Here is a 13,281-nt window from a genome sequence, read left to right on the forward strand (position 1 = left end):
AACCTATAAAACAGTGTGAACTGGAACACTGCTCAGGCGGGGGGCTGGTATTGAACTGCCCGTCTGCCAGGGTAAACCCTTGTCATTTGTGGCTGCTTACTATTTTCACCACCATCTCCACGTCGTGATAATTCTCCATATTGGGTCCTGCCTTTCTGAAGTGGAAGCCAGAAAAATCTCCATTCTACGAATTCCCTGAAACTAAGCTCCTGGTGTTTTAACCTGTTCTCCACCAATTAGGTGAGTCCCCAGGAGGTCTGGACCCCGTAGGGAGCAAGGTGCTGTGGACTGACTTGTGTGCCCCCAAAATTCATAAGCTGAAGCCCTAACCCCTGATATGACTTGTGTGGAGATAGGGCCGTTAGGGAGATAATGAAGGTTAAAATAAGGTCATAAGGATGGGGCCCTAATCCTATAGGACTGGTGTCTTTACCAGCAGAGGAAGAGACACCAGCGACTGGTGGCTGGAGAAGAAGCCATGTGAGGACACCGCGAGCAGGCGGTCATCTACCATCCAAGGGGAGAGACCTCAGGAGGAAGCAATTCTGACAACACCTCCATCGTGGACATCCAGCCCCCAGAACTGTGAGAAATAAATTTCTTCGGTTTAAGCCTCCCAGTCTGTGATGGCATTTTGTACAGCCCCCGACCTGACTAAGAGGCGAGATGAAGCAGCATCCTGCATGCGGGTAGAGGAATCTATTTCTTTTGAAGGGGGCAGTGGTGAATATTCTGGAACTTAGCCCTGAATTCTGTCAGGGAACAAATGGTGGAAGTACTGTTGCTGAAACAGCATCTGCAAAGTCGCTGGGCTTTGTTCCTAGTTGTGCGGCTCCAAGATCATAGTTCTAGCCCCGCCTGAGACCTTGGAGAGACCCAACATCCATTAACAGATCCCTTTTTGCTTTAAACACCACTATTATTTGCATCTTTGAGCCCCAGACTACCTAGTGAGTTTCTGTAAAAGGCAGTATCAGAAAAGACCTGCCTCTAGTGCCTTAAACATGAAAAGTTTGTGTCATGCAACAGGTAGACTTGAGGTGGGAGTCCAGGATGGGTCCGTGGCTTTACGAAGGACACTCCCTACTCTGTGGTCCTTAGTGAGTGACCTTGATCCTCATAGCCATAAGGGGTCCTCTGCATCGAGGGTCAGCAGACTTCTTCCAAAGGTGCCAGAGAGTGGCAAGTGGGCCACAGGCTTCTGTCACTGCTAGCCCACTCCGCTGAGGTCACACAAAAGCAGCCACAGCCATGTGCAAGCCAAAGGGCATAGCTGTGTTCCAAGGAAATTCGATTTACAAAAACAGGTGCAGGCTGGAATTTGGCTGACAGGCTGCAGTTCGCCTCTCCCTGTTCTACATCTACGCTCCAGGAGGAAGGAGGAAGAGCAGGAGTCTGCACTGGGCAATGTCCGCTTACGGCTCATCAGCCCAGAGCTGCATCATGTGACCACCTCTAGCCGCAAAGGCAGCTGAAAGACTGAGTGTTTATTAGCATTTATTAACCTTCAGAACAGTTCTTCCCAAATGTCTCACGCTGTGTGATGCATAGGAAGTAACATTTGTGTCATGTGAAAAACTTGGTCAATGCTGCTTATGGCCAGACCCCAGACCAGGAGCCAGAGCTGTCCCAGGTCCCCCCAGCCACCTCCAGGGTCAGTGGGATCCATTTTTCAGGCACACATTTAGCTCATTTGCAGATACTGGTTGGAAGGCTCTGCTCAGGAATAATCCAGGACCAGAGGAAAGTTGCAGGACCAAGCAGCTTCCCCCCATGTGTGCACAGGCTCAGGGGCTGTATCTTTCAGAACTTTGCAAAATGGGGGCACCTGGGTGGCTCAGTCAGTGGTTAAGTGTCTGCTTTGGGCTCAGGGCATGATTCCAGGGTCTTGGGATGGAGCCCCACATCGGGCTCCCTGCTCAGCAGGGACTCTATTTCTCCCTCCGCCCTTGCCCTTCCCCCTGCTTGTGCTCTCTCTCTCTCAAAAAAAAAAAAAAAAAAAGAACCTTGCAAAATGGAAACCTCAGCCACCATAGGAAACATGGTTTTAATCAAATACCTATTTTAATTCGATTGATTTAATTTGATTGTAAATGTCTCCATAAGTAGAATCATGTTAAATTTTTCTGTGCTATGGTGTAATGCTCTCCCTCTGGTGCTTACCAGGAGGTGGGAGTTGACACTTCAAGGTGTAGTTTCTGCACCAGAAACAAGGACTTCTTTGGGCACACTGTGAGTGACAGACACCCGCCAGTACTGGTCCCAAACCCCAAAGCTCCGTATTTTTGGATCACTGATGATATTTTAAAAATAATTCCAAACCAAACCACCAAGCTCCATATTTTTGGATCAGTGTGGGTATTTTAAAAATAACTCCAAACCTTAAAAGTCTTCCTTCTGCCCAGGCCCACATCCTGGTAGGTCCTCTTAGCTGTTTGGTACTCAGTCCCCTGCTCTGTTTCCACTTTGGGTTTCCTCCTTGTACTGAGACACAGCCCAGTGTGGGAGCAGGTGTCCCTGTCCCATAGCTCAAGGCTTGTTTCCTGACACACCTGAGGTATTTGCATTTGGCTGCAAATAGTGGAAGTCCTTGTTCAGTGGTGCTCAAGCCAGAAGGATTCGTGTTGTTTATGTAACAGCAAGTCAGGAGGTGAGCAGCGAAGGGATTGGTTTGACAACTCAACAATGTCATCAAAGACCAGACTCTGCTGTCATCCTTAGTAGGTCAGGGGTGCTTTTCCGTCTTGGACACACCATTGACTTTGCCTGACAATGTCCAAAGCATGAAGGAAGGGGATGGGGTTCTAAGGTTTTCATTCCCTCCTCCTCTTTTCTAGGGAAGCTCCCACTGTATTTCTCCGTATGTCTCATCAGCCACAGGTCCAACCTTAGAGAACATGATTACAAAGACAAGAAGAGATTGGGAAGACACCCATCATGAGTCAACCCCCATGACAGAGCAGATCCCACCGACCAAACAAAATGGGGTTCTGTGGGCAAGAAGAAGGAGGAAATGCTCCCAGGTAGGTTACCTACAGCACCTGTCTTGTCCCTTCAGCCCTGAGCTGTTCCTTACAGGTCAATCAAGCTTCCTGAGCACAGCAGAGGTCCTGTCTTCTGTGTCTTTGCTGTCCCCTCTCGCAGTCCACTAGAACAGTCTACCCAAGGGAGATCAAATAGATATTTTCTTAAAAAAATAGCTGTGTTCTTGTGAAATAGTACTCAGCCAAAAAGAGACAAATTCCTGATCTATAGAACAACGTAGACGAATGTCAGATGCTGTTGAGGGAAAGAAACCGGACAAAAAGACTCCCACTGCATGATTCCACTTACATGAAGATGTAGGACAAGCAAAAATATTTTAAGGTGAAAAAAAAAATCAGATCATCTGAGGCTGATGGGTATTACCCGCAGAGGGACAGGCGGGAACTTTCTGCAAGAAGGGAGATGTTCCATCTTGTGATAAGGTGTGGATTACAGGGTGTCTCATTGGTTAAAATTTTCCTTCCAAGCTGTGTGCAGTCCAAGGTGTGTGTTTTACAGTGAGCAGGGGAGAGAGGGTGGGCGCGCAGAGGTGGAGCAGCAGAAGGTTGTTCGTTGTTGGAGCTGGTTAATGGGAACGTGAGGTTCATGGCCTTTGTTCTGTTTATTTTCTATCTTGAGTTTTTCAAAATCAGGAAAAAGGCATTTTCTCCTCCCTCCTTCATTCCAGCTGGGTCTTCAGTTTGCTTCTCTTCACTTTTTCTCCAGAGAAGGGCCTGGTCTGTTGACCTTCACTACATTCTGGTATTGGGTGGGAGCCTGGTGTTCTAACTGGGGGCACTTGGGTCGTGGGGCAGAGACCCGGGTGCAGATCACCCCCACCACTCCATGAACTCTGTGTGCCCATGTGAGGCCTGCAGATTGTTCTAGATTCCCAGAAGAATGTCGCCAATCTCGCTGGCTGGGGCTGGGCCAGACCTTGCTACAGGAAAGCTCTGTAGGGGATGGGAGGACCCATTCCCTGCAGAGGGCCTGCTGTGTGCTGTGCGCTTGAGGTTTGATGTATACGATCTAGTTTTACTCTCATTAATTCCATAAATATCCCCACTTTATAGATGGGGAGACAGAGGCTTGGAACAGGTTCTGGACGGAGATAATAAAGTCCATGAACTCACTCAAGATACCCAGTATCCTATGTCTCAGGGTCAAAGCCTTCAGCACCAACCAGGTAACTGAAACACTCCGCCCTCAAGCTCGGGGGCCACAGCAACAGCTGTGGAGGCCACAAACCCATCCCAGGGTCAGCCTGCATGAGGCAAGAAAGTCTGAGCCCGTCATCAGGCTTCCATGCACGCCAATGGCCAAGGTGTAGCACCCGTGCCCCCCCCCCCCCCCCAGGAGACCCTTGTGTCCCTTTCCTGTGGCTGCAGTAGCACATCGACACAAACCAAGTGACTTACCATCACTCAAATTCACTCAGTTATAGGCCAGAATTTGGAAATCAGTCTCCTTGAGGTCTTGGCAGGGCTGGTTCTTCCTGGAAGCTCTAGAGGAGAATCAGCTTCCTTGCCTTATCTGGCTCCTGGAGGCTGCCAGCATTCCTTGGCTCTATCCACCCATCACCCCAGCTGATGCTTCAGTCCTAGCATTCCCATCCCCCCCATGACTTTGACCTTCTTCCCTCCCTCTACCAGGATACTTGTTTGTGATTATATTTCAGCTGAACCAGAAAAAGTTCCCCATCTCAAGATCTCCAAGTTAGTCACATCTGCAAAGTCCCTTTTGCCATGGAAGATGACCTTTGCAGGCCATGAATGTCCTGGGGGATGATTATTCAGCTGACCCCACCCAGCATCTCCACTACGAACTGGTGCAAGAGGGCCATTTAATGGGCGGGGCCAATATGGCAAGCAAACAATTCACTCCAAAATGTAAACTTCAAAAATATTATTTGTAAAAGTATAGAAGAGAACACCATGCCGCTACTTACCTCTTGAACAAAGTGACAACTGTTCTTTTTCCTAGTCTCCCTCCTGTCCTTGGCTAAATGCATCCAGACCATCATGTAATTGCTATCATAGGCTTAATACGATCTCTGTTCTGCCTTTTTCACTTAACCTGTATTTTAAAGTATTTGTAACTGTAACCGAGAACTGCATTCTTCCATGCAAAAGAGGGTGTGCTAACAGACTTCTAGAAAATACCAGGGCAGGCTGAGATTAACAGGTGTTCCTAGGCGGGACTTACAGCATGCTTCTTTCCCCCAAAGTCAACATCAAGGCCCCAGTCCCTGGTTCCGATGCCTCACCTCCAGGACAGTTTAAGGTGCTTTAACTGACGTCAGAAACATGTCTGTCCCCTCCCTCTCCCCCCTTTTTAGTCATCTGCAACCCCCTTCCTTTCTTCTCGTTGGGAAGGACCCATGGGAACCACATGGGTGGTGAGTAAAAGGAAAATAGAAAATGAATGTCTGCGAGGACCCCCCAGACAGACACTGACTTGTGTATCATTCCAAATTTATTCCCTTGCTACCCCCTGCCCAGCAGCTGGGCTCTCAGAAGACGACAATGTTGGCTAGACATTCAGGCCTCTCTCATTCTGGAAGGATTTCTTGCTGAAATAGCAGCTGCAGATGCCTCCCACAGAGAAGGGAAAGGCAGCCAGCATGAAAGTTTATTCAATTCCAGGGTCCAAAGGTTATTGGGATTCTGCCATCTTTTCTTTTTAAATCCTATAAAGGTAAGGCAGGAGCAAATTTTACTGTAATAGGAAAAAAAAAAAAACAACAACCCAACCCTTGGGCCTGTGGTTTCAGTAATTAGCTCAATGTGCTAATGAGAGTCTTCAGGGAGAACAGCATTAATTAAGGGGTGAATTTCACTTTAATAAATGTATAGGCAATTTTCTAAATGCAGATGGCAGAGTGCGCTCTGATGGCTCTACCTAGAGCCACTCAATATGGTAAGTGTCTGAGGAAAGTGGTTAATTTGTAAAATGCTTCATGATCCTGATTAGAAGAGAAATAATGCTTATGTTTGCTTTCCAATGTATTATTCATCTCTCCCAGGCTGAGAACCCATCTTTCCCCCACCTCCATGGTGTCCTTTTAGTTGCTTCCATTGTCCCTCCTTCCCTCCTGGATGCCCCCTCTGGAGGGCTTTCTCTCCCAAGACCAGCCTGCCATGTCTTTATCTTTCCTATCTCTGAGTACAAGAAAGGGCCAGAATGCGGCCCAGCAAGATCAACATCACTGTCTTAGAGAAGGCATCTTAGGGGAAATGTGACAGGCCAAAGTCATCTTTCTTTAAGAATAATTAGCTAGTTAGTAGTTAGTTAATGACATTGGAAACCACCAGACATCCCTGATAGGGAGCCAAGAGAAGTGAATTCTTCTCTTCTTGTAATGAACCCTCTGGTTGGGTTCATCGTCCTACCTCATGGTCATGTGAACCCGGGCTCCAATATAAAAACAAGCTACCAGGCCTTAGGAACTGGCTTTCTTCTCAGGATTTTCTAGGCATGTTCAAGGGCACTCTGATGGGGAAGTTACAAGCACGATCAAATTCAATTGCTCTGGATCAATAAACTTGAAAAATTTTAAGAAGTCAAAATTCATTACAACTGTCATTTTGATGATAAAATCACAGTTTAACAAATTCTCCCTTAGCTAAAATCAAACTAATTGGAAAGTCCAGTTAAATGGGAATGACTTGGCCTGTGAGTCCACGTTTTAAGAGTCAAAACAGGAGGGGTGCCTGGGTGGCTCATGCAGTTGAGTATCTGACTCTTGGTACGATTCAGGTCATGATCTCAGGGGTAGTGAGATTGAGCCCTGCATCCACACTCAGCAGGGAGTCTGCTAGAAGATTCTCTCCCTCTGTCTCTTCCCCAGCTTGCACGTGTCTGCTCTTTCTGCCTCTCTCTCAAATAAATAAAATAAAATCAAAATAGGAAACTGCTCCAGGATCACTGCTTAGGAAAAAGATAAATGACAAGATCACCTGTCTGCACAGGGTCTAGCTCTTCCCTCACTGGGCATTTCCCACACTCACTATAGACTCTGTCACTGTCACAGGCCCCATAAAGCCATGTTGATATTTGGGAGGCAACTCTGAGGCACAGCAGGAGCCTCAGAACAGAGCCCACCCTCCCCACCTTTGGACAGCATCCCCCAAGGGCGAGGTAAGCTGCCACACGCTGGGGACACTTACGTGCATGGGGTGGGATTGCTTCCCCCTCCCAACCCATGATGAGTAGTAAACTAAGGTGATCGGATGTTATGTTCTCATAAATAGATTCGGAATCCAGAGCAAAAATGCAATACAATCACAGAATCTGTACAGTCCCAAAATCACAGAGGTTTTTAGGAACTGGAATGGGATTTGGGATTATTGAGTGTTCACAGCCCAGATGAGAAAGGCGAGAACTGGAAGCGTAAGGGTCCATGCTCAAAGCCAGCCCGATAGAGCAGAATGAAGGGCAGACCCAGCCCCCAGCCTGCAAAAGAGGGCTCCGCCTCCACACAAGGGGACCAGCAGCCAGTGTCTGCCTCCTTGCTCTTTCCACGCCAGCTCCTCAGTCGGCACACTCTGCCGCGGCCACTCGTACCCTGCCATCATCACTGTGGGCTTGGCTGGATTCTGGTCTTTGGAGTAAATAGGCTGCTAAATTTAGACAAGTGGGGCAGATTTAGCAAAGTCAAGAAACTGTCATGGCCACGTCAATATACACGGAACCCTTACCAGATGCCATCGCTGCAACTGCTGGAGACGCCCTCCTAAGTCATGGACCTCAGAAGGCAGGAAAAGTCTCATTTTTTTTTTTTTTAAGATTTATCTTTTTAGAGGGTGGAGGGCAGAGGGAGAGAGACTGTCCAGCAGACTCTGTGCTGAGTGTGGAGGCTGATGCAGGCTCAGTCTCACAACCCTGAGATCATGACCTGAGTCGAAATCAAGAGCCAGACACTTACCTGACCGAGCCGCCCAGGCACCCCAGCAGTCCCACTGTATAAGCAAGCTGAGAAGAGAAATGCAGAAGTGCCTGCTTGACTCCCTTCCATGATATCGGTTATTGAGACGTGGGCCATTTTTTAGAGTGTGCTTAGAAAATTCTTGCTAAGGGTTAGGAGAAAGAGTGTGTGAAGGGCCAGAGACATATCAACCCGTCCTCACTCCAGCTGGACCCCGTTCAGAGGCTCTGGCTGACACCAGGCATGTCCCTTCCTCTCTGCTATGAGAAAGCAAGGACTGCTGACAGTTGGCCTCCATGGCTGAGCTGTGTCATTGCTTAGTGGTCTGTTCTGAAGAGCCCACAGGCTCACATGAGCACTGAGAGGGGGACCATTTACTGATCCACTCTGAGGGCAGTGTCTGAAAATGCCAGGGGTGGGGTGGCTGGGTGGCTGGGTGGCTGAGTCAGTTGGGCGTCTTGGTGTCAGCTCTGCTTATGATCTCAGGGTTGTGGGGTAGAGCCCTGTGTTGGGCTGACACTCAGCACAGGGTCTGTTCGGGATTCTCTCTCTTTCTCCCTCTCCCTCTGCCCCACCCCTCCCTCCCTCCCTCCCTCCCTCTAAATAAATAAATAAAATCTTTTAGAAAGGAAAAGAAAAAAAGGATAAGGAAAGAAAAGGAAAGGAAAGGAAAGAAAAGAAAAGAAAAGAAAAAAGAAGACAAGACCAGGGGAATTGCAGAGACCAAGAGACCAAGAATGCAGCCTCTGAAGTCAGACTGCTGGGACCCCGTCCTGTCCCTGCCCCTCACCAGTTGTGTGATCTTGGGCAAGTAAGCGGAACATGTCAGAACCTGTTTCCTCAGTTGTGAAGCTGGGTTTACTGTGGGTAGGGTCACCGTGGGCCTCCAACATGCGCATACAGATGCCCGGGGCCCATGCACAGTGCCCACTTCATGCAAAATGTGCACTGTGGTTGGCCAAAAGCTCTTGGCCAGAAACGCAGATTGTTGGGAACAATTCCGTGTATTTGATTAATAGCAACAGCGATATAAGCCACATAGAGGGCCTGGGAGTCTACGGAGAAATACAGCAGCAGAGTTCACAAAATAAAGCTGATCTCAGGCAGCAGTGTTCTGCAGGTCAGGGAGCTGTGGTGGGGGAGGGGGGTTGTGGCCCTAGGGCCAATGCGGAGGCTCCGTCTTACATTTCCTGTGGCAGTGAGAACGGGATCGTGGGAGAATATGGGGTGCGCAGGGGCTCCAGGGAGAACTTTAAAGAGTTCTGAAGTTAGAAAATTTTCCTAAATTTTCCATCTCGCTCACCTTTCTGCAGAGCAAGCCCAGCTGAGGTCACGTTCACTCCTGCTTGTGAGCCCTGCTATTCAGAGGGAGGCAGGACCCAGGGTTGTTCTCTGCCTAGATTTTCACTGGAAGCATGAGAAGTGAGGACGCCTGTCCTGCCCATGTCTGCGGGAGAGTTTAAGTTCATAGTTTAGGTTTTAAAACTGCAATTTGAGCCCATTAGAGAGATTCGGCTGTACTGACATACTCGGGAAACAGTGCATTAGCCTATTTCCTTCCCGTAAAGACCTGTAAAAGCCAGCGTGATTTTTGCAGAATGAGGTTGTCGCAGCTGGTAATCGGCTCCGGCAGCACCAGGAGCCCTGAAATCAACCAGCCACGGATCACAGAGGGCTGGGCTGGCCTCCGGGGCGGGAGAGAGGCTCTGCGCCCAGTCTGGGAGGTGAAGCAGCTTATCTTAATACTCACAGAAATCCAGTGGGGTCCCAATCAGCCCAACTTTATGGCAGGGGAAACTGAGGCTGTTCAAGGTCAAAGGGGAAAGAAGTCCTAGGACCAGGAGGCTGCTAACTCGCATGGCAGGTAGAGGAGCCTCCGAGAGGGAAAGCCTCCAGAGAGCACAGAGCCTCTGAAGCAGGACAGACAGATCCAGCTTGCAATCCTGCCTCCTCGCCCGCTAGCCACGCAGTCTTGGGCATGTTTCTTGACTCTTGTGCCCTCGATATCCTCATGTAAGTCAGCTTTCTTCACAGCGTGCTGGAGACAATGCAGTGTGCTTAACCCAGCACCCGATCTTGGCCTATTGCAGGGAAAAAGATCAAGTGTCTCAGAGCCTTCTCCCTGCTGCCAATGACCTTGACGAGAAGCTTCAGGCTGCCCCAGGACTCTCTGCTGCCCCCCTCCAGCGACTCTGCATGGCTCCACGCATCCTCACTTCCTCGGGCACACGGCTCAGGGAGCAGCCGCCTCCGGCCCGTTCCCAGGACTTTTTTCCTTTTAGGTCACCCGACTGCCTCACCTAGAGGTCATGAAGTGGCCCATCCACTGGGGAGACTTTCAGAATAGTTACTGTGATGATTGAGAGAGCTCTGAGCTCTTGGGCTTTAAGGTTTGTCACCACGACGATCACCACCGGCTTAGTGGAGATAATGACTTCACCGTGTATCTTCCCCGAGAACCATGTCTTTGAAAAACAGTATTTGTGATTTTACAAACTGGATGGCCCCACCCCGCTCAGCAGCCAGGTGACCTTGAAAGTAAGCCCAGAAAGGTGCTAGACTGGTGTCTCCAGGCCTCCCGAGGACAGAATGGGGACAAGCCACCTCTCTAAGGGTCCTTCGCTCCTGAGTCAGCAAATGCCACAGAAACACTGACTCCAGAATCAAAGAGGGATCTTCCTAAGCTGTCAGCGCCCGAGGGCGCAGCATGGTAGGAAGCCCATTCCTCTCCAGCCCTGGGTCCACGTCCCACCTACATTTCCCCCAAGGTCACTGCAGTCAGAAAACCTACCTCAAGGCTCCTTGAAAGAACATGTATTTATGGACTGCTGACTCTGTTCTAGGTTCTGTGGAAGATAAGGAAACTCCACATTCTCTCAGCCTCTCATAGTGCTGATTACGGCTGTGGTTGCAGAGGGGGACGAGCAGACCACTTGAGGTGGGAGATGGGGGGCTGGGCATAGGGAGAAAAGGGAGCGGAAGGGTGATGAACTCAATGTTGATTGGAGGGGGATGCTGAGGGCCATCTTGGCTTTCTTTTAGGGTGTCCGTGGCCCCATTAGGCAGGAGTCATGCCTTTTCTTAAAGGATTCCTGATCTGGCAGTCGGAACGCTGAATGAGTCTACCAGTGACTGTGGTTTGCAATTAGCAAAGGTAAAGGGCCAAGGGGTGCTCATGGGGAGAGGGAGCCGGGACCACACACACACACGTGTGCACGCACACATAGCCCCTGGGGATACCTGTGCTGGTGCACAGAAGCAACGTGGTCCTGTAGGAAAGCTATTGGTTAGAGAATCGAGGCATCAGGGATGGGCTCTCACCTCTGCCGCTTGGTCTCTGCTTCTCAGCTAGTCACTGGAAGCCTTCATGTCTAAGTTCCCTTCCAGCTGGTTCTGTATTTTCCGTACCTTGGCAGACATCACGTGATGACTCTGATACAAATCAAAGATCTTGTGTAGAGGGGTTTCTGAGATGCTAGGCACGCTGCACCTGTTCCCCTTCGGGCCCTCTGTTTGGTCTCTTCTTACTAGTTCTATTGTTGCCTGAACTCCTTATGGGCTCTGGGTTCTGTGGAGACCCAGCTCATGGGCGTGTGTCTCCTATCTGCTGAGAACCTTCTGGCTTTCTACAGCAGCACTGAACATCAGCACCCTTGTCCCAGCCGGGAGAGGGGAAGGACAGCTGGGGCTGGCCGCCAGGCCATTTCTTTTCTTTTTTTTTTTTTAAGATTTTATTTATTTATTTGACAGAGATCACAAGTAGGCAGAGAGGCAGGCAGAGAGAGAGAGAGAGAGAGGAACTAAGCAGAGAGCCTGATATAGGGCTTGATCCCAGGATACTGGGATCATGACCTGAGCCGAAGGCAGAGGCTTTAATCCACTGAGCCACCCAGGCGCCCCCAGGCCATTTCTGAGCAGTATCCACAGAGTGGTCTGCTCACACTCCCCTAATAGGGGGCAACACAGCACTGGGAGCATTGAGCATACGCCTGAGAGGGCTCATGAATCCTCTGCCCCCGCTTTAGGAACCGAGCCTCCCCAGCTCCTGGTCGGGCTTCCACCACATGCAAAGTTTCCAACGCAATGAGGAGCTCACGGGACTTAATAACGCCCTCACTGCATAGCCAGGGACCACGAATTCCCACAGATATCCGATGGTTGGAACGCAGCCCTCCGCTGTGGACAGTCTTTGAGTCCTTTGGTCCCAAAACCTTAACCTGGAGGCAAGCAGTGGAACCGCCCTCCTGGGGCAGTGGGGGCCTTCCATGGTGTGGCTTGAACAGCTCCGAAATCATGGACCTGAGCCCTGGAAGAAGGACTCGCAGGTTCAGACACCCTGTGGACAGCACTGCTCTGGGTGGCCCAAAGACCCAGCCGGCGGAAGTCCAGCCCCGCCAGGTGTCCCCTGGGAGGGACGGACGGGGATGCCCTCTCGCTCCATCCGGTGGGTGATTGTCCAGCGCGTCCGAGGGTCTTCTCCGCAGAGCTTTTCACCTGGGCGGCTTATTATCTTGTTTGGAGTTCCTTTAAATTAAGACAATCCACGCCAGCATGGTACTGCCGTTGTTGCCCCTGGTCTGTTTACTCCCAGCTCTCTTTAGGAAGGAAAAGGCTGGAAACTGCATCCTAATGGCTCAATTAGTCTTAATGCTGCATAGTGTTGACTGTTTAGTTAACACCATATTGTGTACAGAACTAATTGTGTGAAAGCAAATGAATGGTCAGGAAACAAACAGGCTACTAGAAAATAATTACTTGGAGTGTTTCTCTTTAGTACCTGTGCTGCGGATTTCATTATAGTCAACAGCCTCTAAGCTGCTCGAAATAGTGGTATTTGTCATTTTCATAGAAACTTGATAATGACATTAATTTATCTTAATGGCCTGTTCTATTGTTATAAATAGTAAAATTAGCCTAAATTGTCTTGCTTTTGCTGGTTTTGGATGGCTGCAGAGGGCCCCACAGCAGCCGACGAGTAGATAATTTGGTGTGCTTGACAGATTTCCAATAATTTGTTATGTGGAGCATGAGTAATGCTAGTACCATTAATGTTCATTTTCCTCTAAATTCATTACTGCCCTTTTCCCTTTTATCTTTTTTAATGTCCGGGCCATTTTTCTATATTTCAAGTGGAGACACAGAACCTATTCACAGTCAGCTAGCTATTAACATTCTGCACATAGCGAACATCCTGCAGAAAACAACTCTTTATGAAATGATGAGCCTGGTCGCTCTTTATGACAGAAAAACAGACAAAATGGGGGGCTTGCTGGTATCAGGGCCTGGGTATAATTAAGTCAAATGTAATTTTAAAGAAATTTAAATGTTTT

At 49.2% G+C, this 13,281-nt stretch overlaps 1 long non-coding RNA gene and 1 pseudogene across 1 annotated transcript; both read right to left on the reverse strand.

The window, feature by feature from the left end:
- LOC125096227 (ral guanine nucleotide dissociation stimulator-like) overlaps positions 1-13,281 on the reverse strand; it is a 254,921-nt pseudogene that overhangs the window by 180,648 nt on the left and 60,992 nt on the right.
- Positions 3,526-11,696, reverse strand: LOC125096236 (uncharacterized). The gene is made up of 3 exons (XR_007126109.1): positions 9,255-11,696; positions 7,952-7,998; positions 3,526-5,713 (listed from the first exon to the last, which is right to left on the reverse strand). It is a non-coding gene; the product is annotated as an uncharacterized LOC125096236 (long non-coding RNA).

The sequence above is a fragment of the Lutra lutra genome, chromosome 3 (assembly GCF_902655055.1).
Source record: "Lutra lutra chromosome 3, mLutLut1.2, whole genome shotgun sequence".
Taxonomy (NCBI): Eukaryota; Metazoa; Chordata; class Mammalia; order Carnivora; family Mustelidae; genus Lutra; species Lutra lutra.